This window comes from Peromyscus eremicus, chromosome 10 (genome assembly GCF_949786415.1).
Source record: "Peromyscus eremicus chromosome 10, PerEre_H2_v1, whole genome shotgun sequence".
In the NCBI taxonomy this organism is placed as follows: Eukaryota; Metazoa; Chordata; class Mammalia; order Rodentia; family Cricetidae; genus Peromyscus; species Peromyscus eremicus.
In genome coordinates, this window is record NC_081426.1 from 4,077,019 (window position 1) to 4,102,796 (window position 25,778).

Consider the following 25,778-nt stretch of genomic DNA (forward strand, 5'->3'; position numbering starts at 1 on the left):
ACCCTTACAAATACAGGATGAAGTAGACATCTGAAATAGTCCTCTGATCTGACCGGGAGTGAATCCATCTGGCAGTTCGACCACACCAGCCATCAGACAGCAGGGAGAAGGGACTCATGGCCCTTCTCCCTTTCCTTTTAAAAGGTCATGTACAACAGCAAGAAATACCATATCCTTTGGGCCCTATAGCCCAAGATCATGGGCAGAGCCAATACCGCTATACCAAGTATCCTTTTTATAGGATTCTGAGAAATTTAAAGTCATGGAATATATTATCTCCATCTTTGATAATGATTAATGATTCCATTTGAATATAGAGACATTCATATAATTCATTAGTCATCAAACATTACTATTTCAGGAAATTGTTTATATATACTCAGTTATGTTAACTCAACAGAGAACTCCTCGTCATTCCTACCTACAGAGTTTGTAGAAGCCACAGGGTCTGCATTACAGGGTAGATTCTTTTCCTCTAGCCTGGTATATCCAATACATTGAAGATGACTGGGATACTTCTTGTATGCAGAAGATCTGCAACAAAAAATTGAGGAAGATCCAAAAGTGCAAATATTACGTTTTGACAGATATAAACATTATCTATACATGAAGTATTTACCTCTTTGTGTCCCATTGATAGCCACTTGAGTACACACACATACATGTGCGTATGAAATACATGATTCAGGTTACCATTAAACATTATGAGTGTTATTTTAATTAATAAGTATTTTGGGTAAGTGTGTGATTTAAATTAGTCCCATTGCACAAGTGTGCTTTTTTGTGTGTGTTTTGTCTGAGCTCTCCTTGGAACTCTTCAGGGAAAGACCATCCTCTGCAAGCCTTGTGCTCAAGAGTCCCCTTAAACCCTCTATGATAATTCAGTTTAGTTAGTATGTATTGAATTTTATAATTTTGAAAAGGAAAGCAATTAAATTTATGTTAGTTTGTAGATAGGAGTATCACATTAGGAATATAAATTAGTCCAATAAAATGTTAACAAAGAAGAAAAAAGGAGTTTTAAAAATTCAACATATTAAAAAGAGTTTTGTGTATTGTTCTGGGTGTTCAATTAATGAGGAGCTTTTTATCTAGGCTTTCTGTTTTTGTAAAAGAATAATAATTTATAAACCTGATATATCTATTCTTCAACTATTTGCCTCATACCTTTTTACATAAAATTAATGTGCCTAGGATACAATATAATTCTTATGGTGAACTATTTTTCAAAACTGTCCAAATTTGTCTATGAAGATTTCCTACAGTTCATAGTTGTTTTATATAATTTCATCAGCATCTGTAATACTCAAACTGTTTACAACCCAATTTCATTATCATAACCTGCTTTTCTGAATGGTTTAATGATGATATTTGCTTGTTATGCCATCAGTGTTCAAGGCATACTAAATGCACATTTGCCTACCTGGACTCACATCTACCTAACCACAGAAGAAGTAACCAGTCAGCATGACATTGATAGTGGCTGTGTCACAAGGTATTCTCACTGTGCCTAAGAAGATTCCAATTAAAACAAATGTAAAAACAACAACAAAAAGAGTCAAGATGAAACAAGAAAGTCCTTTAAATCTAGAACAATCAAGTCTGCAAAGGAAACTCTATATCTAAATCAACCCTTTCTTCTTTATTTTTTATTTTAAGAGAATTTGTTATAAACAAACTCCAACAGTGCTTTGCAATAGTATAATTTTTGTTTCATTGAAAAGAAACAGAGGACTAATATTTAATTATGTCCTACATTGGTGCATTAGTTAGTTTTGTATTAAGATATTTTATAAAAATATTGTAATTTATCAACTTGAAAATAAGAAAGTCAGTTTTTAAGCAATTTTTGTTGACCACACTGCTTGTTGACTAGGTCAAGTTGGTACATGATGATAAGGGAGGTTCATCTCATGATAGCTGGTGCACAAAGAGAAGAGTCTGCAGTCTCACTATCCCCTTCAAGTATAAATTCTCAGTGATGTAAGCCTTATAATCAGGCTCTATTTCTTAAAGATTCCATCACCTCTCATTGATGTTGAGCCAAGAAGTGAACCATTAGCATGTGCCTTTAGGAGACATTCTAGTTCCAAGCTACTGTGGTTAATAAAGCAGCTAATAATATGTTCCTTCATCAATTATTTCTAAAATATATTCCCCACCTCTCAGGTGATATTATATTTACACTGGGATCTGTAGCTTATGAATATAGAGGAAAGACTTCATAATGTTGCTTAGCAAGTGAAGACTGAGGTGGTTTGGATGAGAATGGCTCCCATAGGCTCATATATTTGAATATAGGTCCTGAGTTGATGGAACTATTTGAAAGGATTAGGAAGTGTAGCCTTGTTGGAGAAGGTGGGTCACAGTGGCACACTCTGAGGTTTCAAAAGACTTACACTATTCCTAGTGAGCTCTCTCTGCCTCTGGTTTATGGATCAAGATGTAAGCTTTCATTACTGCTCTAGTATCATGCCTGCCTTCCTGCCTGCTGCCATGCTTCTCACCATGATGGTCAATGGAAGCTAAGCTTCCGAAACTCTTGAGTCCCAAATAAAAGTTTTCCTTCTATAAGGTGCCTTGGTCATTGATTTATCACAGCAGTAGAAAAGTAACTAATGAAAAGACCAATGTGAACAGATTATTAAGGTGCTTAAAATTCTCCCTGGTAAATATTTTGTCAATTGTTATTTTGAAGATTATAAGTCATTGATGCAATTTATTCAGTAGAATGGCCCCTTACACACCCATTTCTTCTTGTATAAGTTTTGATGTTTTATACCTCTAAAGAAATTAGTTTCTTGATTTATCAAATTTCCAGGCACAGAATTGTTCGCAGTAACCCTTTACTATCTTTTTGAAGTGCATATGCACTATTGACTCTTTTATTTCTTATTTTGGTAGTTTTGTGCATTCTTTATTTTATTGATCAGTATTAAGAGGTTTGCCAACTACTAATGTTTTCCAGTGTTAAAACATTTGTTTAATTTTAAAATCATTTTCATATTTCAAAATTAATTCCTCTTTTACTGCTGCTTAAAAATTTATTATTAAAAACATAGTTGGTTAATTTAAAAACTATTTTAATATTCTGACATTTATTGGTTATATTTAAATGATTCATTTTTAAACTGATTAATTGATATATTTGTGTTAATATTTGATTACTGTTAATCTATATTCTACTTATCATATTTGCTCTTTTGGCTTTAACCTTCTCTTTTTTCCTCATCTGCTATGGTTTTGATGAGGGATTTTCATGTTTTCAACTATATTTCCTATGTGAGCATTTTAATTATTTTTTCTACCAAAAATATTTCAGTGGATGGTTTTGAGGTACAGACATGTAATCCTAGCACTCCAGAGGCAGATGCCAGATGATCACAAGTTCAAAGAAAGCCTAAACCATATAATGAAATTTAAGGCTACATGAGATGCAGTCATAAAACAAAACAACTAGCCTGCCCAAACTTATGCAAACAAAACCTTGCAGGAGATATAACAATACCTTCATATTTCTAATATATATTTAAAATTACATGGTGAAGCTCATCCCATGCTTTCTTTCTGTCTTTGCTGAACCTCATTGTATTTGTCCAGTAGTAACATCATTACAATCATTATGTCAAGAAACAGCCAACTTTTCGATTAGTTAAGGATAAGAAAACTCAAAACTTCATATTAATTTGCACCGAACACATGCTTTATCAGGACTGGTGTTTCTATTTCATGTTCATTTTCTTTAATAGAAAAAAAATTTAGCTTCTCTTGCAGAGTACATATGTGTAGTGGTTATTTATCCTAGTTTTTGTCTAGGATAATCTGTAGTTGTCTACTTTTGAAACAGAGTTTCACGAGTTATAGATCCAAGTTTGGTTGTTTTCTTGTGCCAACACTTGAAGTAATTTACTTTGCTTTCTTCTTTCCCTAATGTCTTCTGAGAAGAAGCCTGTGTCTTCTGTTCTTACCCTTTGATGTGCTTTATATTCCTAAGACTGTCATAACAAATTATTACAACCGATGTGGGTTTTAAAACAATGATGCTTTCCTCTCATTGTTGAAGAGAGCACAAACTTGAAATTGGTGCAGGATTAGCTCCTTCTGAGCCAGAGGCTTCTTCTAGGACTCTGAAATTTCTCCATCTGTATCAATGAACATCTGTTTATGTGTCTGTGCCCAAATGCCTATCTTTTAATAAAATTAGTTATTCTTTTCCATCCACACTCATCCATTATGATTTCATCTTAACTTGATGACACATGCAAGGGTCCTCTTTCTAAATTAGACCATCTTTTTCATATCAAAAGAAAAGACATGGACATATGTTTTGGGAACACATTTAATTTTCAAATATAGGAGTAAAAAGTTGCTCTGTGTCATTAGTCAACATTAGTAAAAATGGTTTCCCTTTGCTTTTGTTTTGTTTGAATAAAAATATATAAAAGCATACAGATTTTCTTTTATCTTGTTTTGTTTTCTAAGATTTTTGAATCTATGGTTTGGTATAGCCATTATTTCTTCAATATTTACTCTGTTCTATCTTTCAATCTTCTGGTGTTCTAATTGTGTATATACTATGACATTTAAATTTTCCTGTATTTCTGTATTTTCCTCTTTCTATTTGAGTTTTTTATTTGAATAATTAATGTTTATTCTCAGTTCCCAGAAATTCATTACAATTCCAATTTGAATGTTCCACCAGTTTATGGTTCTGGAGGTCTCTGCTTCAGGAAAGCAAATATCAATAGTGGCTCTTTCACATCATTTGTCTTTCCAAATATGAAGGGTTTCACTTTCCCTCTGTTCTTTGACACTATTCCTGGGAGACATACCTATCCCAGGGATAATGTCACAGAACAACATTGAACATAGAACACAGAATACTGTGTTATCATATTCAATATATTATCTTTTCAACTTTCATCCCATATAAAGAACTGATGACAGACCAAAGTAAGAAAATCACCAATGTACAACATGGTAAACCAGTGAGTATCACTGATATTATTTACTGAAGTATGGGTGACAGGCTACTTACAAAAGCAGAAATGATTCAAATATGGCTGTTATCACAAATGCCCAACCCGCTTCATCATGATGGATAACAAAAGCTGGAAACCTGGAGCTCACCACATGATAAGTGACCTTGTTGTTTGGAGAATGTCTCCTAAAGGTAAGTCAGGTGGTTTCTGTCTCTCTCAGGTAGTTTGGCTAGTCTGAGGTTCTTCAGGCAACTCAGCTTGTCAATGAGTGCCTCTCTGTAGTTCTTAGTTCTTATATAAGTCTGGGGATGGAGAGGGTCATGTGATATGGTCAGGTTCAGGACTTCATGAAACTTATGGGATGTTTACTTTCTGGGTTTAAGGAGCTTCCTTGAAAGATGTAATGTTTCACCTTCCATTAGAATGTCATGTGTCTTATGGAGCTGCCCTCTAGGATGGAATGTTTTATCTTGGAGGAAGTTGCTACACAATAACCCCTGACCACATTTTGTTGATTGGTCATATGGTTTCTACTTGAGGTTTTTTAACTCTACTTTTCTTGACTTAAAAATTAAAGTCAAAACTTAAATTTCTTGACACACAGCAGAGTCACTCTTGAAGTCCTCATTATTGTTGTTTTTCTTAACATTTTACTACTGATTTACATCTCTGAATATGTGTAATTTTAATCAAATCTCTGAGTATATGTCATCTTCCTCTGAAAAAAGTTGCTTAACAGTATGGATACCTACTTGCACACTCATTAATCTCCTTTTCCTTCCCTTTCTTCATGTGTTCTTTGCTGTGTCTTGGTTCTAAACATACCAAATTCTGAAGGGACTTTGAGTTCACAAACTCGATTTGAGAATTGGAAACAGGAATAATATATTCTAGACAGCAATAAATGTTCTGTCCATGTAAAGAAATGGAAAAAATCTGTCTTCCAGTTTGTCTCTTGTATAAAAGTCTACACTCTGAACAAGTTATAAATAGCATCGTCAACACAAGATGCTATAATCATAGCATTTAAATTGGGAGCTAAGTGGGAGATAACTTCTAATATAACTACTAATCAGCATCTTAATTTGCTGAGTAATTCAATAAAATGGTAATTATATAATTATGCAATCCTACACAAGTTAGCAAATACTAGGAAAATTAAACAGAAAAATATCAAGTAAGACTGAAATAAAACAAATACCCACAAACCTAAAGCAACAGCTGCTACTTCTACCCGTCTTTCTGCCTGTTTTTCTTTCTGTTGTCTTTCTGCTGTAGTATATAAAATCAGCTAGGAATTGAGACAGCAGAATTACTTTATTCACAATAACAAATGCTTTACTAGATGAAACAGACTGAAGCCTCATATCACCCCCATACTTCAATTCCTCTCAAGCTCCTAATCCCACTCTGTGCTGGCTATTTCTATGTCAATGTGACATAGACTAATATCACTCAAGACTTGGGAATATCAACTGACAAAATCTGCCCATAAAATCAGGCTATAGGCAACCTTGTAGGATACTGTCTTAATTAGTGGTTGATGTGGGCAGGCCCAGTCCACTGTGGGTGGGGTGACCTGGCCTGGTAGTCCTGGCTTCTGTAAGAGAGCAAACTGAGCAAGCTAGTAAGCAGCACCCCTCTATGGCCTCTGCATTTACTCCTACCTCCAGACTCCTGCCCTGTTTTGAGTTTCTATCTTGACTTCCTTTAATGATGGACTATGATGTGGCTGTGTAAGCCAAATAAGCCTTTTCTTCCTCAATTTGCTTTCGTTTGAGGTGTTTCATTACAGCAGCAGGCCCTAAGTAGGACACACTCCATTGATGCTTTAAATGTCCCTACTTCTGTGGTTAGTACACATTGATCCAGATCTTAAACATCTGGAGTTAGGTAATACAGATGAGAAGGACATGTGGACTTTGTGTTTCTGGGTGTGTTACTTCCCTTAACAAAGTACTATCCATTTACCTGCAAATTGCATGATTATCTTTTTTTCACAGATGAATATTATTCAATTATGTATATGTGCCACATTTTCATTATCTATTCATCTATTGAAAGACCTTTAGGCTGTTTCCATATCCTAGGTATTGTGAATAGAGTGTCAGTGAACATGGTTAAACAAGTATCTGAGGAATTGGAAGTCAAGTTTTTTGGGAGGAGTAGTATAACTAGGTCTTTTGGTAGACTTAGTTTTTGCTTTCTGATGGTTCTCCACCCATATTAACCAATTTTCATTCCCACCAACAGAGAATGAGGGATCCCCTTTCCACACAGTTCTAGAAGCCTTTGTTGTCAGTTGTTTTCTTGATATAAGTCATTCTAGCTAGGTTGAGATGAAATAGTAAAGTGATTTTAATTTCCTCTTTTTTAAATATTAAGGATGATTAACACTTTTTGAGATATTTCTTCTATTGATAACTTTCTGTTCTCATTATTTTGAATTTGGCTATTTATTTTATTCACTCTTTCTTTTTTAATTCTTTGTGTATTCTGGATATCAATCTTCCATTAGATACATAGCTGGCAATCATTCTCTTCTGTGAGACCAAACTGAAACCAAATTGCCTCCATCTTAAAAAATAAGGCCTAAGCTTTCTCCATGTTAGGTATAGGCCTTGAGTTACTGGAATAGGCCTTGAGTTACTGGACCAAGTCAACCCAGATTCCAGGAATAAGAAAGTGCAAACTACAGTGTCACAAGGTATTCATTCGGTAATGACTGTTTAACTACAGAAGGGGAACGTTTCAACCCTGGTTTCCAGGGTAACTGTTTGACCACAGAGTGTCCCAACCCTAGTCTCCATGGTGATTGCTTAACCACAGAAATGTCCCCACCTGAGGGTAGCCAGTGAGGAATGGTGACAGGCATCCACCCCACTTAGATGTAAGGTTAAGCCATGATTTCTGGACAGTCCCTAAGAAATGAGCCATTCAGAGATGTAGATGTATGGAAATCCCTTGCTATTATAATCATGTGGTTTTTGCCTTTAAAAACTGTGCTCAATTCAGGCTGAGCACTTCTTCCAGCTTCCACTGCTTTGGATGTGTTAGACGAAGTCCCTGCCTAGGCTTGTATTGCTCTTGGATACCCCAAATTAAAGACTTGCTTTTGCATTCCGGTAGGCTCATCTTCGGTGGTCACTCTGGGGGTCGAGATCCAGGCACAACACTTCCACTCTACAAGTTTGTTCTTCACACAATTTATTGTTTTCTTAGTTACCAAGAAGCTTTTTTTAAATTTTATAAATTTCTATTCATCAGTTGTTGAGTTTAATTCCTGGGGAAATGGAATCCTATTAAGAAAGTCCTTTCTGGGGTTGGGGATTTAGCTAAGTGACAGAGAGCTTGCCTAACAAGTGCAAGGCCCTGGGTTCAGTCCTCAGCACAGAAAGAAAGTCCTTTCCTGTATTTATACCTTCTAGGTATTGTCTGTGCTTTCTTCTAGCAGTTTTAATGTTCTTGATATAGCTTGATCTTTTTTGTTAAGGGTGCTAGGTATGGTGTTAGAATTCTCAGCTACTTCCCCAGCTATGTGACCACATGTGTGCTGTTCAACAGCCAGAAAAAATACTTAGTCATTTCAGGGCCTTACATCCTACATAATCTGCACATGTGTGATAAGGTAATCTATGTACGTGTGTTGCATAGCTACTTAAGCCCATATGCGCATATGCGGAGGGGGAACTATAAGAGTGGGTTCCACCTATTCCCCCTCCTCTCTTCCTGCACAGTCATTCCCTAGGCCTATGCACACCCCTTCTATTCCTTTCCCTTAATTAACTCTTACATTGGGTTTCCTTGTGCCTCATGGCTTCTCTCTCATGATAAACAGCACCACATAATAAATAACATATGGGTCTAATTTCCTTATTTTGCATTGGATATCTTGTTTCCCCAGCACCTGCTGAAGATGCTATCATATCTTCAACACATGTTTTCACTTCTGTCAAACAGCACATGGGTATAGCAATATATGCTCATGATTGTATCTTCTATTTTATGTCATTGGTCTACATGTTTGTTTTTGTGCCAGTACTTTGTTGATTTATTACTATACCATTATAATATACTTGAGAATCTGGAATGGCAATCCCTCCAGTACTGTCCACCCACCTCAATATTTCCTTGACTATACAGTATTTTTCCTAGTTTTAGAAGAATATAAAGAAAAGGAGGCTTCCAATTTGAAAATGGACAGGGAGAACATAGGAGGAGTTTGAGATAAGGAAGGGAAAGGGGAAAGGATGTAATTATATTTTAATTTGGAAATATATTTCTCAAAGAAAAAATACACAAAAGCCAGTGGAATTGTAAATATTCCTCTAAAAAGAAAAGCTCAATATCATCAAAATATAATTGATTTCTAAATTAATATATGAAATCATGTAATTTTTATAAAATCCAAATGCATTTATTTGTTTAAAATATATTTATAGTATATCTATAAATAGAAGAATAAACAAAAGAAAGAAAATGATGATTATTAAGAAAGGATCTATCATATATTCAGTTCATCCTCTTGTGGTTCCATAGCTAAAGGAAATGAAATCAGAATACCAAAGGGAAGCACATGACCACAATTTTGGCAACCCTGTTTATAGTAGTTAATAGGTGAAATTATCTTAAGCGCCAGACACCTTTGGGTAGTGAAAGAAATTACAGCCTTAGTACGATATAATGAGGATCAAAAGAGTTTTTAGTTTGTATATTTCAATTTTCTTTCTTTCTTTAATTATTTATTTAATGTAATGTCCTAGTTCTGTTATACACTTCATTTGGAGAATTGAATTTTGTTCACATTTGTGACTATTTTATTAAAAACAATGTAAATGAGCCTAAATACTCATTCATTGTCCTAAACACACCCAAGAATTCTGATTCAAACTTATCAAACCTGTGGTAATTTGAATGTATTTTCCTTACATAATCTTATAGGCATTGGCACTATCAGAAGGTATGGTTTTGTTGGAGTGAGTACAGCCTTGTTGGAGAAAGTGTGTCGCTGTGGGGGATGGTTTGAAGTTTCCTGTGCTCTGGATACCACCCAGTGCCTCAGTCAACTTCCTGTTCCCTGCAAGATGTAGGACTCTAAGCTTCTACTCCAGTACCATATCTGCCTGCATGCTGCCATCCTCCCTTGTCATGATGATAATGGACTGAACCTCTAAAACTATATGTGAGTGACCCCAAATAAATGCTCTCTTGATAAGATTTGTCATGGTCATAGTGTCTTTTCACAGAAACAGAAACCCTAACCAAATGAAAACATTTTGTGCATTTCATCAGAACAGAAGAAGCATAAAATTAATAGTGTTTGGAGAAGAAAGAAAAACCAAAACCTGGGAGGATATATGATAACTTTCAAGGACTGAATATAAAGGGCTTTGTGTAGAATGCTATAAGAGAAAGTCACTGAAAAATACATTCAAGTCTTCTGCTGAGTCAATACCAAGTGTTAAAATAGTAGTAAGAACAGGCTTAATGACACTGAAGAAACAGAAAGTTTGCTGGTAATCTGGCTTGAAATCCAAGCACCAGAAAATTAAAAAAAAAAAAACCCAAACAAACAAACAAAAAACCCATCACTTACAGCTAAAAAGAAAGCAATATTCACATATGAATATTTTAAGTAGAAATCATCAAATTATGTGAAAGTCCCTTCCCCATGTTAGTAGCATCTAATTGAGGTATTTTTAAACATCAGTCCAATGTCTATACCTTTGAGCTGTTGGAGAAAGCTATGAACACAGATAGGGAAGTTGCAAAGGAATTATCCATACAGGAAAGGCAAGGAATTGCATGAACTTTCAAAAATGTGAATGAGTAAGTATCTGCAATAAACATAAGCTTCAAAAGATTGCATCTAAAAAAATAAACCATGACCTATGCTTTAAAGCTGTGCAAGTCTCTGAAGGTATCAAAGGACCTCAAACACACCCTCCCTATCTACTGTAGCAACTTTCTATCAGTTTGCAGGTAAGCTGCCTTCTTCCATCTCACACTAACTACCATGCTCTACACTCTGGTGCTCCCTCCACAAGCATACTTCAGGTCTTGTCAATGTTGAAGCCCATGTGTATGCATTATTGTCTATTAATCATTTACTACATAGTAATACTATGTAAGTGCTATGTTTTACATACATACGTAATACATAGTGAGACTATGTTACTGTTTTTAATTTGGTACCTACTTTTTTAGTATGTTCTAATGAGGATATTGACCTTTGGGTTCTGTTCCTTTTCTACATAAACTTTATGCTTTCTGCTATGTCATTTTGCATAATTTTGTGTTTCATAAGAACACACATATGATACAAAATTTATGACTGAATTTGAGTTTCTGTCTGGTTGTTTTTCACTCTCATCTCATGCACAAGCTGCACCATGTGTTCCTGTGTTCATAGATATCTTATTTTTTATTCTAAGACTTAACAACTGTCATTCACCTATCATTTAGCTAACAAATACACTGCCTATGACAAAGAATATGTGGCTGAAGAAAAGACATCTTTCTTTTTCATTAAATATTTATTTTTAGTTCCTACAATGTTTTATTCACTGGTTGCAACAATAAGAAACTAAAACATACTTTAAGACAGAAGACTGAAATACAGAATTTACTATCTAAAGACAAAACAGTAAAGTTTGCATGGTCTTTCTATAGTTAATATATTTAATGCAATGGGACAAGTCTAAGAACAAAATGGAAAGAAACATTTTTCAAAATGGTTTTAAAACATTTTTTTTGAAATCAAAACTGTTACTTTCCACCATATTGACTTAAAGTGACACAATTATGTCTGTCATTGCAAATGATTCCTAGTACTTTATTGAAGCTTTATGATGAATTTGGCTCATTATTACTGAAGAAAGACTTTATTTGCTGTGCGTAAAAGAGTAAAAAGGAAAAAAATTAAAACCTTATTAAGATTATCAAGTAATATGTAAAATGCAAAGCACAGACAAAACATTGTCATGACAATTAGCAGGGGACATTTTTAACTTATAGTAGAAATAAAGTCACACAGAATGGATAAAAATTATTCTGGAAACTTTGAAATGTAAAGGTAGAGGTATATTCACCAATGAACTAGCATGAATATTTTTAAATGTAATAAAAATTTTAACTTATACTCCAGGAGGCATAGCACAAAATAGAGTCATATTTAAGTCTCTCTATATTCTCAGTAAGTATGATATGGTTTGATAAAGTTGAATATAACAACTGCAATGTATTATTAAAGAATTAGGAATGCAAGGACTGGAAAATTTGTCATTCACAGAACTTTAAGAACAAAAATAAGGAACAAAGCCAAAATTAGTGCTAAAAATGGTACATACAACAGTCCAGGAATCCCAAGGGTTTTAAGAACACAGATTCCAAGCAAATGCCAAGCCATTTTAATATAGCAGCTTTTTGGTAAGCACACCTCTGTGTACAAATCCCTATCAGGTGCAGGTTCCACATAGTAACAAGCTTCCAAGCAACAGGAACCTTAGTTTACTATGTACATCATGATTAAATGACAAAAATTTCTATTTTATTAACTATCTATCATCTATCTATCTAATCTGCCATCTATCTGTGTGTCTGTCTATCGACCTATCCATCTATCTTCTATCTACCTACCTATCATCTGTCTCCACATCTCTTTCTGTTACTATGAAGTAGCCCATGTGACAAAGGCCTTATCTGGCATTATGATTTTGGTGCAAAAATCCTCCCACAGACTTATGAGCTTGAACTTCAGATTCAAATGAATAAAGTTTTCCTTTCTTAAGTTACTTTTTACCAAATATTCAGCTACCAAAATAATTAACACATATAGATTCTTGTAGCAAGAATCTTAAAAGGTCTTATTAATAAAAACAAACCTGGAGTCAAGTATTGGGTTAAAGCTGGAAGATCAGAGAGACAGAACAAGCCACAGCTTCCTCACCTCGCCAATTCCTCAGCTGATCCTGTTTCCTCAGACTGGAAGCCTCTGTGTCCTCATCTGAATGGATCTCCACTGAACTGCTGCTCAAAAGCCTAAAAGCTTAACCAACCTAGTTCCTGGTTTTCACGTCTTCCATACCTTTCTGCTTTCTGCCATCACTTCCTGGGATTAAAGGTGTGAGTCACCATGCCTGGCTGTTTCCAGTGTGGCCTTGAACTCACAGAGATCCATGCTTCCAGAAGGCTAGGATTAAAGGCATATGTGCCACCATTTTCTGGCCTCTGTATTTAGTGGCTGTTCTGTTCTCTGACCCCAGATAAGTTTATTAGGGTGCACAATATTTTTGGGAACACAATATCACTACAGATTCTAGTCAGCATTCAAGAAAAAAACAGGGAGAAACTGAGTCCACTTCAGGCTGTCAACCTAAAAGAAAAATCCTGACACCCACAAATCTTGAGTTAGGCTCAAATAAGAATTTAGCTCAGGAGAATCTTGAGGTGAATATGAGCACAGATGTTGAATGCAGGTTAATGAGAGTGCCAAAGCCCACAAGGTCCATCAAAGAAAGTGTACTATGTGGGTTATCTAATAAGTCTATTAGAGGAAATAAGAGCCTCAGAACTCTAATGGTTGGTTAGAATTAATGATCAGTATCTAGAAAAAAGACCAACCAAGCAAAATAAAACCAAAAATTCAAGACAAAAATTTAACTTTTGGGGAAAAAAATTTATACACTGGGCTAGTACAAGAATTCTCTGCTTTGTGTATAGAATTTACATAGGCAAAATGACTGAAAATTGAGTAATGATTTAAACAAAATAAGGATTTTAGGATGCTGAGTAAATAGTAGTACTGGTAGTTCTAGCCAGAGAAATTAGTCAAGAGAAGGAAATAAAAGGCATAGACTAGGAACACAAGATGTCAAATGATTTTTTTTTCACATGATATGTAGAAAATCTCAACACTCCAACAAAAGGAAATTAAAACTAATTATAATTCATGTTTTGTTTATTCATGCCAATGTCTACAAAAATCAACATTTTTTTCTGAGAAAAAATCATAAAAGCAATTTTATTCACAATATCTGTAAAAACAACTGAAATGCCTAAAAAAAATTTAACTAATGAATGAAAAGTGTCTAACATAAATTACAATTTACCAGTGGAAAAAATTAGTGAAGACAAAAATAAATGAAAACATTACCCATGTTCATTGATAAGAATCAATATTGTGAAATTTTCCACACTAATTCAGCAATGTACATATTCAGTCTAACTGACACCAAAATGCTGATGGCAATCCTCAAAGAATTGCAACAGAAACATTCTCCAATTCATGTCAAAGCACTGTAGACTCTATGTAGAGAACAAAATCTTCAGTAGAAAGAATGATGCTGGGGAAACAACTGGTTTAATGACACACTATAAAAATGTAATCACAAAACCCCACATGGTATTGAATTAAAAACTGACAAAGTGAGCAACAGTACAAAGAGGGATAGCTGAAACGACTTCCCAAGTTTGTAGTTAAAAGATGCTTTACAAATGAGTCAGAAACATGCACTGAAGAAAACAGATTCTTTTTAATAGGGCTAGGAGGCTAGGGAGATGGCTCAGATGGAAAAGAGCTTGTGATACAAGAATGAGGATCTTAGTTCAGATGTCTGCATCCATGTAACACCCAGGTAAGTGTCCATAATACCAGCACTGGAGGGAGGATGGGATAGAGGTAGAGGTTTCTCTGAAGTTTATTGTCCAGCCAGATGGGACAAAACAATGAGCGCGCACACACACACACACACACACACACACACTCAGGTAAGAGTTACAGTTACAATGTTTAGTCCATATGTATTTGGCAAATTTAGACAAAGTACTGTGTTATCCATCCTATCTTAGTGAGCCCAAAATTTTTTACCCAAACAATGTTTTATTATAACGTGTATTACCATCCTCAAAATATCTTTTAGACCTAAAGACATCTTCTTAGATAAACAATTTAAGCTTTTTTATTTCTCAACTTTATAACCCTTATGTAAGTTTATTCCCTTAATTTGGTAACAAGAAAAACTGTAAAACTGTAATTACCAAGTTTTTAACACCATAAAGACCCTAGAAGTCTATACTATTACTTGAGTAAATAGGAAGTGTAGAGTAAACAATTTCCAAAACTATGGAAATGACAGAATCAGCTGGCTACCTGGACAGTCACTCAAGGTTCCTCTGCAACATTGGAGCATTCATCTTCAACCTACAGGTCTAGAATATCTGACAAATTTCTTTGTGAAGCAGTAATTTTGAAGGACTGTCTTGCCTTTTCTTGACAAACTTCAGCAGTCACTTTCTTTTGTGTCCTGCTTGTCCAGTTTGAACAGCATACTGTCAGCAATTGAGGCAAGGGCAATTTCTTGCCCAAATGACTGGCTTTGCCACAAGAAAAACAAACTCAGTATGAAGGTTCTTTGATGCATGTTTGAAGTAAGTTGCTGCTACCAAGAGCAGATGTGTCTCACTGGCATGAAAAGACTTACGCTAATAAAACATTTTAAATACCATATTCTGTAGGTTTTTGAAGTATTTGAAGATCATCTATCTATTTAAAATACATCTCTGTTTGACCTTGAAAACATACCTAACATGACTATAAGTTTGATTGTTACAGATGATTAACCTACATTTCTTTATTATCTTAACTAATTTTCAAGGACTAAAACTTTGTATTGTATTTTCAAATGAACTGTATAGGTACAATACCTTAAACAAGAGTAGAAACATATATTCAGTATAACAAATATAACCTTAAATATTTATAATATATAAAAATCCATACAAATGTAAAATATTTGAGACTTTCTTCAAATGTAGACTCAACAATCCACCCTTTCATCCAATAATTTTTATTCTATATCTACCCTCTTTTCCTTCCGAAAGAGATTCTTGAATCTAATCTCCTTTGTTCAGCTTCTTTCCTGACCATTACCAATAACAACTTGCAACCAACCTCCCTAAACAATGACAAATAACCATAACTCATCAAATGACCAAAATCTACCTACCCTACCTCTTGGGAGTGTGGCATCATGTTCTCTAGACTGCTTCCTGTTGTCTGTAGGTGATGGCATCTTTAGGGAACCCTTGGAAAATTAGGATAAAGGCCAAGTAATCAGAGAGCTAGATATATTGATTTTTCTTTAGTCTATTGTGATTGGAAAGTATTTTGTTTATCTGAAGTCTTGGTTGGATAGTCTGTGAGGCTGAATCATCTCAGCAGATTTGAAATAGTTCTGAATGCTGAATTTTGAGGAAACTGTAACAGAAGCATTCTGAGAGGCTGGATCACCTGGGCTACTTGTCTTTATTGATATTTGATCCCTTTTTTCTGAAAACATATAAACTTTTAAAGGTAACATATATATCTGTATTAACACAAGTATGGAACGTGTGGTGTTTACAACTCAGCTAAAAATGATTTTTTTTTGTTTTATATTTGAGTAGATAAAATGCATCTGTTAATTTTATAAGTTTATTTGGACTTTATAACCAAACCTCTATCCATGCTATATGATGGCATATAATAATAAGTCATGAGGACTCTGTAGACAACAAGATTTATCATGTCTTACTCAGTCTCAGAGCTGTTCCCATGCAGAAGGATCAGCATATACATCATTGTTTAGTTGGAAGCTCTGCTATGACCTCACTCTCCCTCATTCCAAACCCTGCTCCCTCTCATAAAACTGGCCAAGCAGTGGCTTCTTCCCTAGAGCTGCTCAAGAGTATGTCTACAGAGTATTTAAACTGCCTCCTAGAGAGTGGCCATGTGTTTATTTTCCAGTCTTCTCTCCCTGTCTCATGTCTGGGGGCTGGGGAAAGTCACCCAGGAGCATTTTGCTAATAAGCCAAGCCCTTTATTTTTAATTCAGTTTGATTTGGCTTACTGTGTCAGCAGAGAGACTTTATATCAGGGTATGGAAATCTTTCATCTTGGTGCACTGGCCAGGAGAAATTGAGTTTTTCTCATATGGGAAAACCACTCCTCTCCTTACACCTGCTCTCCACCTGACTGGATTGGCTTTTGGCCTGGGGAGTTGCCAGTTCCAAGTAACTGCATCTAGGGGTCCAGGACCTCTCCTGACTTTTGGGGTGCCCTGTCAAAATGCAGTCTCTAGCTTGAGTTTTCCTGCCTGGCCCACAGTCAGGACAAATCTCTCTCTCACCTGCCAGTCCCACATCCACTCAGACCCGACCAAGTAAACACAGAGACTTATATTGCTTAAAAACTGTATGGCCATGGCAGGCTTCTTGCTAACTGTTCTTACAGCTTAAATTAATCCATTTCTATAAATCTATACCTTGCCACATGGCTCATGGATTACTGGCATCTTCACATGCTGTTTGTCATCATGGCAGCTGGCAGTGTCTCTCTCCGCCTTCCTGTTCTTTCTTTTCTCCTCTCTATTAGTCCCGCCTATACTTCCTGCCTACCCACTGGCCAATCAGTGTTTTATTTATTGACCAATCAGAGCAAAACATTTGCCATACAGAACATCCCACAGAACTTCCCCCCCCCCTTTTTTCAGAAAGGTTTTAACCTTAACAAAGTAAAATTACATATAATTTGGGAATTTGGGCGTAGCTTCTCTTACTACTTCCTGCTGGAGGGGGGCACTGTATCTTATGGGGACACAAAGAATATTTTAGGATTATGGAGTAGTCCATGAGGGTGTATCGTCTGAGCCAGTTGCCTTGAAATGGTTCTGGATGTTGGATCATCTGGGCCATGGTGTCATCGGAGACCTTTCAGGTGGTCTTGGCTGGTCAAACCTGATGTATCTTAATCTGGAACAAATCCATAGCCTCTGGCTTTCTGTGGAAACAAAAGAAGAGCCTCCTTTTCCAAAGCAACATATCTTTAAATCCAAATTTTGAAGTCAAGGTACCTTTAAAATATACATTTTGACATAACTCAACAGCTTTTGTAATCAAATGTTTTTCTTCAGTTACGAATATCAAAGAGAACATAATCCAGATTCTCTGTGTGGTAGCCATCTTTACATGGCTTATTTTTTTATATTAGTTTTACTGTCTCTTTAAAGACTTTATTTTTTAAAACTATGTATTTGTTTATATAACTGTATATATCACCTTTTTTTGTCTCTTTCAAGCCTATGTATATTTTACACATATTGTAAACATCTGAATCTGTCTTATTGTGAATCTATTGCTTTAAACTGCAGCAGCTGTGGCTGCTAGCTCCGCCCACCCCAGCTTCCCAACATGGCGATGTTCCGTTTTCAGCCAGCTCTGGGAGCTATCGTGGGTCTATACTTTTATCCAAGCAGGTGTAGTCCAAAACCTCTTTTTTTGTTTTGTACTAGCAAAGGCTAAATCCACCATGCAGCTTAATGTGCCACTTGTAGAGGCCTCATTCCCGCCATAAGGCAGGTCGAGCTTGCATGCTAGGAACCCACAAGTAGCTCAAACTGGCAGCTGCCGCTCATTAGAGAGAGATAATTAGGAAGCTGTTTTTAGCTCCGTTTTAGAATCTTTTTTCTCAGCTTTTAGGTGGAAACTCTTGCCAACACGTTGGGCGCCATTTGTAGCTAGAGTTTTCCTGCCTGGCCCACAGTCAGGACAAATCTCTGTCACCCGCCAATCCCACAGCCACTCAGACCCGACCAAGTAAACAGAGACTTATATTGCTTACAAACTGTATGGCCATGGCAGGCTTCTTGCTAACTGTTCTTACAGCTTAAATTAATCCATTTCCATAGATCTATACCTTGCCACATGGCTTGTGGCTTACCGGTGTCTTCACAAGCTGTTTGTCATGGTGGCGGCTGGCAGTGTCTCCCCCACCCAGCTTCCTGTTCTCTCAATTCTCCTCTCTGTTAGTCCTGCCTATACTTCCTGCCTGGCTACTGGCCAATCAGTGATTTATTTATTGACCAATCAGCAACACATTTGACATACAGACCAGCATAATTATAGAATAAAGATCATCTTTGTTTATTGAGACCTTTTTTGAAAAAGACATTTTGCACAAAAGCACATCCCACACCCTTCCACATGACCCAAAAGTATAGAGTAGTGGATATATTGCTTTAGACTTCAGGTTCCAGCACAGGCTTGTGAAATCAGCAGCTGCAGGTCTAAGCCAGATCCCCAAACACACTTGGGGTGTCTTGTACAAAATCTATTCAAACTAGGGCTATCCAATATCATATGTCTGGAATGCCTGATTTCCTTATGCTCTGAGACAATATGCTCATGATAACCAGTCAAGATGGTGACTGGAGGGAACTACTAAATTTATCATCCTTCATGATCTTGACAATTTCTTCCAGTATGGAGAAAAGTGGTCAGAACTGCTCTATGTCCACATATGTTCTGGGTTCTGATCTCCCATGCTTCCTTCTGTAGCCAGTGTCCCACAGTCCAGGTCTTGTTGACCAGGGTTGTGGTGCCTCCAGATGCCTGTTTATCTGAGAACTGGGACCCTGAACATTCTACCCTGACTGTGCCACCAGAGACACTGGTCTCTCCCCCACTCCCCCAAACCCTGCCTACCCATCCTACTCCTACACTGCCATGTGTTCTGTTCAGTGGCCAACATTTCTTTCTTTACCCACCCCTCCCCCCTTCTTCCCCATACAGGGCCAACTTCTTCCTCCCTACCCACCTTATTCTCTCTCCCTCCCTCCCACTGACTCTCCTCTTTCCATATCCCCTTCCTATCCTTCACTGCCACAACCTATACCCTGGTCCCCATCCACACATTGGCCTACCCCCACTCCAAATCTGCTCTGGTGTTTTCTCATACCAAGTCTCAGAAGACTCCTGCCCTCCTCTGCTGGCTCTGAGAGGTGGCTAGAATTGAGGAAATTGTTCAAATCCACTCCTCCTTCTCCCTTCAAGACCTCTCACAGATAGAACAAATGGTTGGGTTCCTTCTCTGCTAATCCTTCTGTTTACATAAAGGAGTTTTATGATCTCTCCCAAGCCTATGACCTGACCTAGCATGACCTCTATGTGATTCAGGCCTCCATTCTTGCTCCTGAAGAGTGAGATCCAGCTGAAGTAGCAGCAAACAATATGCACCTAGTAGACAACACCTGTGAGTGATGTGTCATTGCCAGCTACAGAACCCTGCTGACACTGTCAGTCAGGTGAAAATGGCCCCCAGAGGAAGGACTTCATGGTTTGTTGCCTCTTTCAGGGTATGGAAGTGGTCTTGGAGAAAGTTGCTAATTTTGATAAGCTCTGAGGGATCACACAGTGAGCTGGTGAAAATCAAGCCATTTTTCTAGATCAATTACAAGAGACCATGGTTCAATATACTCACCTTGACCCAGCATCCCTAGCAGGAGTCACAGTCCTGCCCACCCATTTCATTCCTCAGTCAGTGCCAGATATTAGAAAGAAATTTAAAAGGACTGAAGAGGATTCCCAACCCCCCATACAGGAATTGGTGAAAATGGCTTTTAAAGTTTTTGATGTCCAAGAGAGGCAGCTGAGTCTTCCCAACAGGCTTGGCTGCACCAGAAGGCTATGCTCCAAGCCTATGCCTTGGTAGCTGCCCTGAAAGAATTGGCATCCCCAAGTCAACTCTGCCACCTCTACTTGGTCATGATATATTCAGCTGCTTTGGGGCCATACTCACTTTGGCCCCCATAATCTCTCCTGACTCCCACCTTCTTCTCCCCTTAATAGTCTCACAGGTTCCTACCTCAGACTGTCCTGTCCTTACCCTCTCCAAACTAGTACATCCCCAAGTATGGGATATCTCCACCCAGGTGGCTGCTACTCACCACCAGCCAGTTCCAGTTTGCCAGAAGAATCCCTCCTCCTTCCCTTCCAGACCCCAGTTTCCTATTTCTGAAACCCATCACCAAGGCCTCAAGCCCATTATTACCCACCTTTTACCTCAGGGACTTTAAATTCCTGTTGACTCACCCTGCAACACCCTCATTTTTCCCATGCATAAATCCTCCAGTGCTTACCATTTAGTTTAAGATCTCTGCTTCATTAATGAGGCAGTTATTCCAACACATCCAATGGTTAACAATCTCTCCAACCTCCTTTCTAACACTCTTCCTACAAATTCCCATTTTACTGTCCTGGACCTCAAAGACATTTTTCTGTTCCCCTTACACCCTGACTCATTCTTCCTCTTTGCCTTCACCTGTGAGGACCCTGACACTTGGACCATTAGATGGCTTACATGGACTGTACTCCCTCAGGGTTTCTGGGACAGCCCTCATTTCTTTGATCAAGCCTTGGCCCAGGATTTTTCCATCTTTGGCTCCAGTCCTAGTGCATTCCTCCAATATATAGATGACCTTCTCTGTAATCCTTCCCTGACTCTGTCCCAACAGGCCACCTCTTTGCTCCTAAACTACCTTGGCTCCCTGGAACATTACATTTTACCATATAAGTCTCAGCTATGCTCTCCCACTGCAGTGCATTTGGTTGTTCAAATCAGCCCAGGGTCTAAGACCCTCACTTCTGACAGAGTCTAAGCTCTCCAGGAATTACAGCCCTTGACCCCAGCAGACCAGATTCTCTCATTTTGGGGCCTGATAGAATTCCTCCATCAGTAGATCCCTAACTTTGCTATTATGGCCAAGCGCCTGTACCAGACAGCCAGAGATATCCCCATGGGGCCCTTCACCCACCCAGCCACCATTTTCCACTACTCTTTTCTGCAGGATGCCCTCCTAATGGCCCCTGCCCTAGCTCTTTCAGACCCCAGCTCACCTTATCACCTCTATACAGATGAAAGATTGAGAGTAGCCACTGAGGTTCTAATCCAAATGGTTGGGCCCTGGAATCAGGCCATTGCTTTTCTGTCCAAACGAGTAGACCCCACTGTCTGTGGACAGCAGCCATGTTTGAGAGCCTTAGCAGCAGTGGCTAAACTCATTTGGGAGGCCCTCAAGATCCCCCATTCCAGCCAGTCATGATATACTCTATCCACTGCCTCAAAGACCTTCTGAGTTATTTCTCTCTCTCTCTCTCTCTCTCTCTCTCTCTCTCTCTCTCTCTCTCTCTCTCCTTGGGCCCTCACAGGTCCAAGTCTTTCATTTGCTGTTTCTAGAAAAACCCCAAATTATCTTGGCCTCCATCCCTGCCCTAAACCCTGCAACCCTTCTTCTTGTCCCTTCCTCCTCTAGTACCTCCTCTCACTCCTGCCAAGAGGCTGTGGGGGCCTTACAGTCACCCTTGCCTAGTCTCCTAGACTAACTCCTTACAAACTCCCAACTCACCCTCTTTGTTGATGGAAGCTTCCTTATAGAAAGATCAAGAAATTGCCAGACAGAGTATGCAATGGTCACTTCCACTAAAACAGTTGAAGCAACCTGCCTGCCAATGGGGACCTCTTCACAAAGGGTCAAACTAATTACCTTGACTAGAGCACTCCAGATAGCCAAAGGTCAATGGGCTAACATCTATACTTTCTCTAAATATGCCTTTTTAATAGACCATACCCCTTCTGTCCTTTGGAAGGAAAAATCCTTCCTCACTACCAAGGGCAATCCCATTGTTAAGAGACTCCCTATAACCAGCCTTTTGAAGCCTTACAGCTTTGTGGTGGTATTGTGTTCCCCAAAATATTGTGCACCCTAATAAACTTTTCTGGAGTCAGAGACAGAACAGCCACTAGATACAAAGGCTAGAAAATGGTGCACTCACACCTTTAATCCTAGAATTCCAGAGGCAGAAATCGATCTGAGATCTCTGTGAGTTCAAGGCCACATTGGAAACAATCAGGCATGGTGACACATGCCTTTAATCCCATGGAGTGATGGCAGAAGGCAGAAAGATATAAGGCATGAGGACTAGGAACTAGAAGCATTTGGCTGATTAAGCTTTTAGGTTTTGAGCAGCACAGTTGGGATATGAGGACACAGAGGCTTCCAGTCTGATCAGCTGAGAAGTTGGCCAGGTGAGGTTAGCTGTGGCTTGTTCTGTCTCTCTGATCATTCAGTATTCACCCCAATAACTGGCCTCAGGTTTGATTTAATTAAGACGACCTTTTAAGACTCATGCTACATCTGGCGTCCAAAGTTCATGGTATGAATTCGATAAAAAAAAAAAAAAGCTACTTGCCTGTGGCCTTGAGGGCCCCTGCTCAGACTTAAGCTACCTTCAGCCGATTGTGGTGAAGCACAATGGTTGGATTTGCTGAAGGAGACAGAGACAGGAGGATCCCAAGTTTGAGGCCGGCCTAGGAGGCTTGCTAAGGAGAAGCTTCAGCCGAGGCCGAGCCACAAACGTTTGCAGTGGGACCATGGAGGCAGAGGCTGCTGCTCTGAGTTGCCAACTCCTTCTCATTCTGTTGGTGACTGTGATGTTGCTGCTACCTGGGATGAAGGGTTTACTGCTGCTTGTTCAGAGAAGAATTGCCAGGATCATGTTACAAAAAAGCATTGGCAAAGGTCAGTTTAGAAAAGTTTGGCAAGACAAATGGTGGAGAGAAATTGCTATGAAGATATTCTCTTCTAGGGAAGATGATTCATGGTTCTAAGACACAGACATTTATCAGACTGTGATTGCTCTAAACCATACAGGAGGCACACACACAAAAAAATCTGCAGGGAACCATGACCACGCCTAACAGCAACTTTGAAATCTTCAAAAGGAAGATGGGAATCCACAATGATTCCACATGGACTATGGTAAAGCCATTAAGCTGATTAACACCACGGAAAGATCGACTTTGGACTACAAACTACTCAGGACAATTTTGAGATGGCTAGCTGAGATGATCCAGCCTGATAGACTACTTGAACAAGGACTTGAAACAAGCCCTGCATTTTCTCATTATGCAGTGACTGGACAAATAATACAGGGTTTGACAATTAACCCAAAAATTTTCTTTTCAGGATAAAGATACCTTCACCCATACCCAGCAGGAAGCAACTTTAAGAATACGATGTCCACATTCCCAAAGAGGTGGGGTGGGTGGTTTTTTTGGTCTTTTAATGGGTTTTGGGTCTGGAATAATTTTCATTGCTTAGGAGGGTTGGTTAAAAGTTGTTAAAGATTAGAAAAAGGGCTAAGCAAAGGAGATTAGATTTAAAGTTATTGTTTAAAAAAAGAAAAAAGAAAAAGAAAAAGACAATTACTAGTTTTAAATACTTTACATTGGATTGGATTTTTTATATGTATATTGAAATTGATATTGTTAGAAAATGCAATATGTATATTTCTAATTTTGTTCAAGATAGTATACGGTTCATTTAACAATGTAATGCAAATTGCTGATTCTTAAATGTTATTATTACCAACTATTAGGATATAAAGAAATGAAAGTTAGTAGTTAGACATTACAATAGAACTTGTAGTCATATTAGGTATGTTTTCAAGATGGAGCAGATATATTTTAGATAGACAGGTCATCTTCAAACCCTTCAGAGATCTACAAAATATGGCATTTAAAATGTTTTAATAACTCAGAAAATTTTTCTTTTTTCTTATGACTATGAGACATGTCGGCTCCTGGCAGTACCAATCTACTTCAGAGAAAATATGGGCATTGAAGAACCTGCATATGGAGTTAACTTTCATTGTGGCAAAAGTTAGCCACTGGACAACAAAGTTTCCTTGAATGAACTGCTGACAAACAGGACAGACAGGACATGAAACAAAGGACTACTGATTCTTACCAAGACAAGTGTGGTTATGGCTTTATCAAAAGGCATCTTCTGAGGCCAGGACAATATGGCACCATCGCTGAAGTGGCATTTGCAATCTGGAAAAGGTACAGTGTCCTTTTCTTTGAAGGCAGCTGAACAGGCAGTGGGCCGATGGCTTCTGGTGTGCAGTGGAACAGCAGCTGAAATAGTTATTCTAGAAGAGTAACTAAACTCACACCTCTCAATAGTAGACTGGCATTTAATAGAGGCATGTGGAGAAGAATAGGATGCCAAGATGAAGACACACACACACACACACACACACACACACACAGCCAAGAAGAATGGACAGCTGAATTCAAAGAACATCAACAATTTCCAGAATTTAAAATCCTGAATCATGACATGACACTAGTGGAATTCAGGTGTTTCTGGTACATGGACTGCTCTCACCCAATGTGAGGTTGAACTATTGACCTTGTGTATATCTTACTTCACAAATGAATCTGTCAGATATGCTAAGCCTATATGCTGAAGATGATGCCCCAACGCTGCGAAGAAACCTCAGGTAACTGTTCAGGCAGCTGGATGTTTCTGTCAACTCACATTTTTTTGGAAGCTGCTTGCATGCACTTCCTGTTTTTATTTTTTTGTTAGGCAATATTATTTCCTTCTTGGGTCTCTGAGGGAGTTGAAGATTAGTTAGTTATAGTTGAAGATTAGTTAGTTATAGTTGAAGATTAGTTAAGATAGAAAGTGAATTAGGTACATTTTGGACTTACCAAAATAGGATAGATAATGGAATTATTTTCACTGAATTTGTCAAATACAAATGGACTAGACATTGTTTAGGTATTTATTACTTGTATATATGGTATATAGTTATTGTACTTTTGTATATAGTTTTTTTTATGTTAGTTATAACCTTTTTCCTTTTTTCTTTTTATTAAAATAGAAAAGGGGAAATATGGTGATATTTTAATTGTACTGAAATGTGATTTTATTTCTATGTTAATAAATAAAGTGGCCTGGGAGTCAGAGCTAATAGCAAGCCATAGCAGAAACTGGGTAGTGGTGGTGCACGCCTTTAATCCCAGCTCTTGAGAGGCAGAGCTAGGCAGATCTCTGTGTGTTCAAGGATACAGCCAGCATGGAGACACATGCCTTTAATCTCAATACCAACCATAGAAGACCTGGAGGTCTG

The 25,778-nt window shown here is 37.8% G+C and overlaps 2 long non-coding RNA genes across 2 annotated transcripts in view; one reads left to right on the forward strand and one right to left on the reverse strand.

Moving 5' to 3' along the window:
- Positions 1 to 326: 326 nt before the first annotated feature.
- LOC131920671 (uncharacterized) lies at positions 327 to 16,199 on the reverse strand. Its single transcript, XR_009381743.1, has 2 exons — positions 15,994 to 16,199; positions 327 to 534 (listed from the first exon to the last, which is right to left on the reverse strand). It is a non-coding gene; the product is annotated as an uncharacterized LOC131920671 (long non-coding RNA).
- A 53-nt stretch (positions 16,200 to 16,252) lies between these two features.
- The window catches only part of LOC131920780 (uncharacterized), a 51,848-nt gene continuing 42,322 nt past the window's right edge, over positions 16,253 to 25,778 (forward strand). Inside the window, exon 1 of the long non-coding RNA XR_009381768.1 lies at positions 16,253 to 16,335. This is a non-coding gene — a long non-coding RNA (uncharacterized LOC131920780). The remainder of the gene's footprint in view (positions 16,336 to 25,778) is intronic.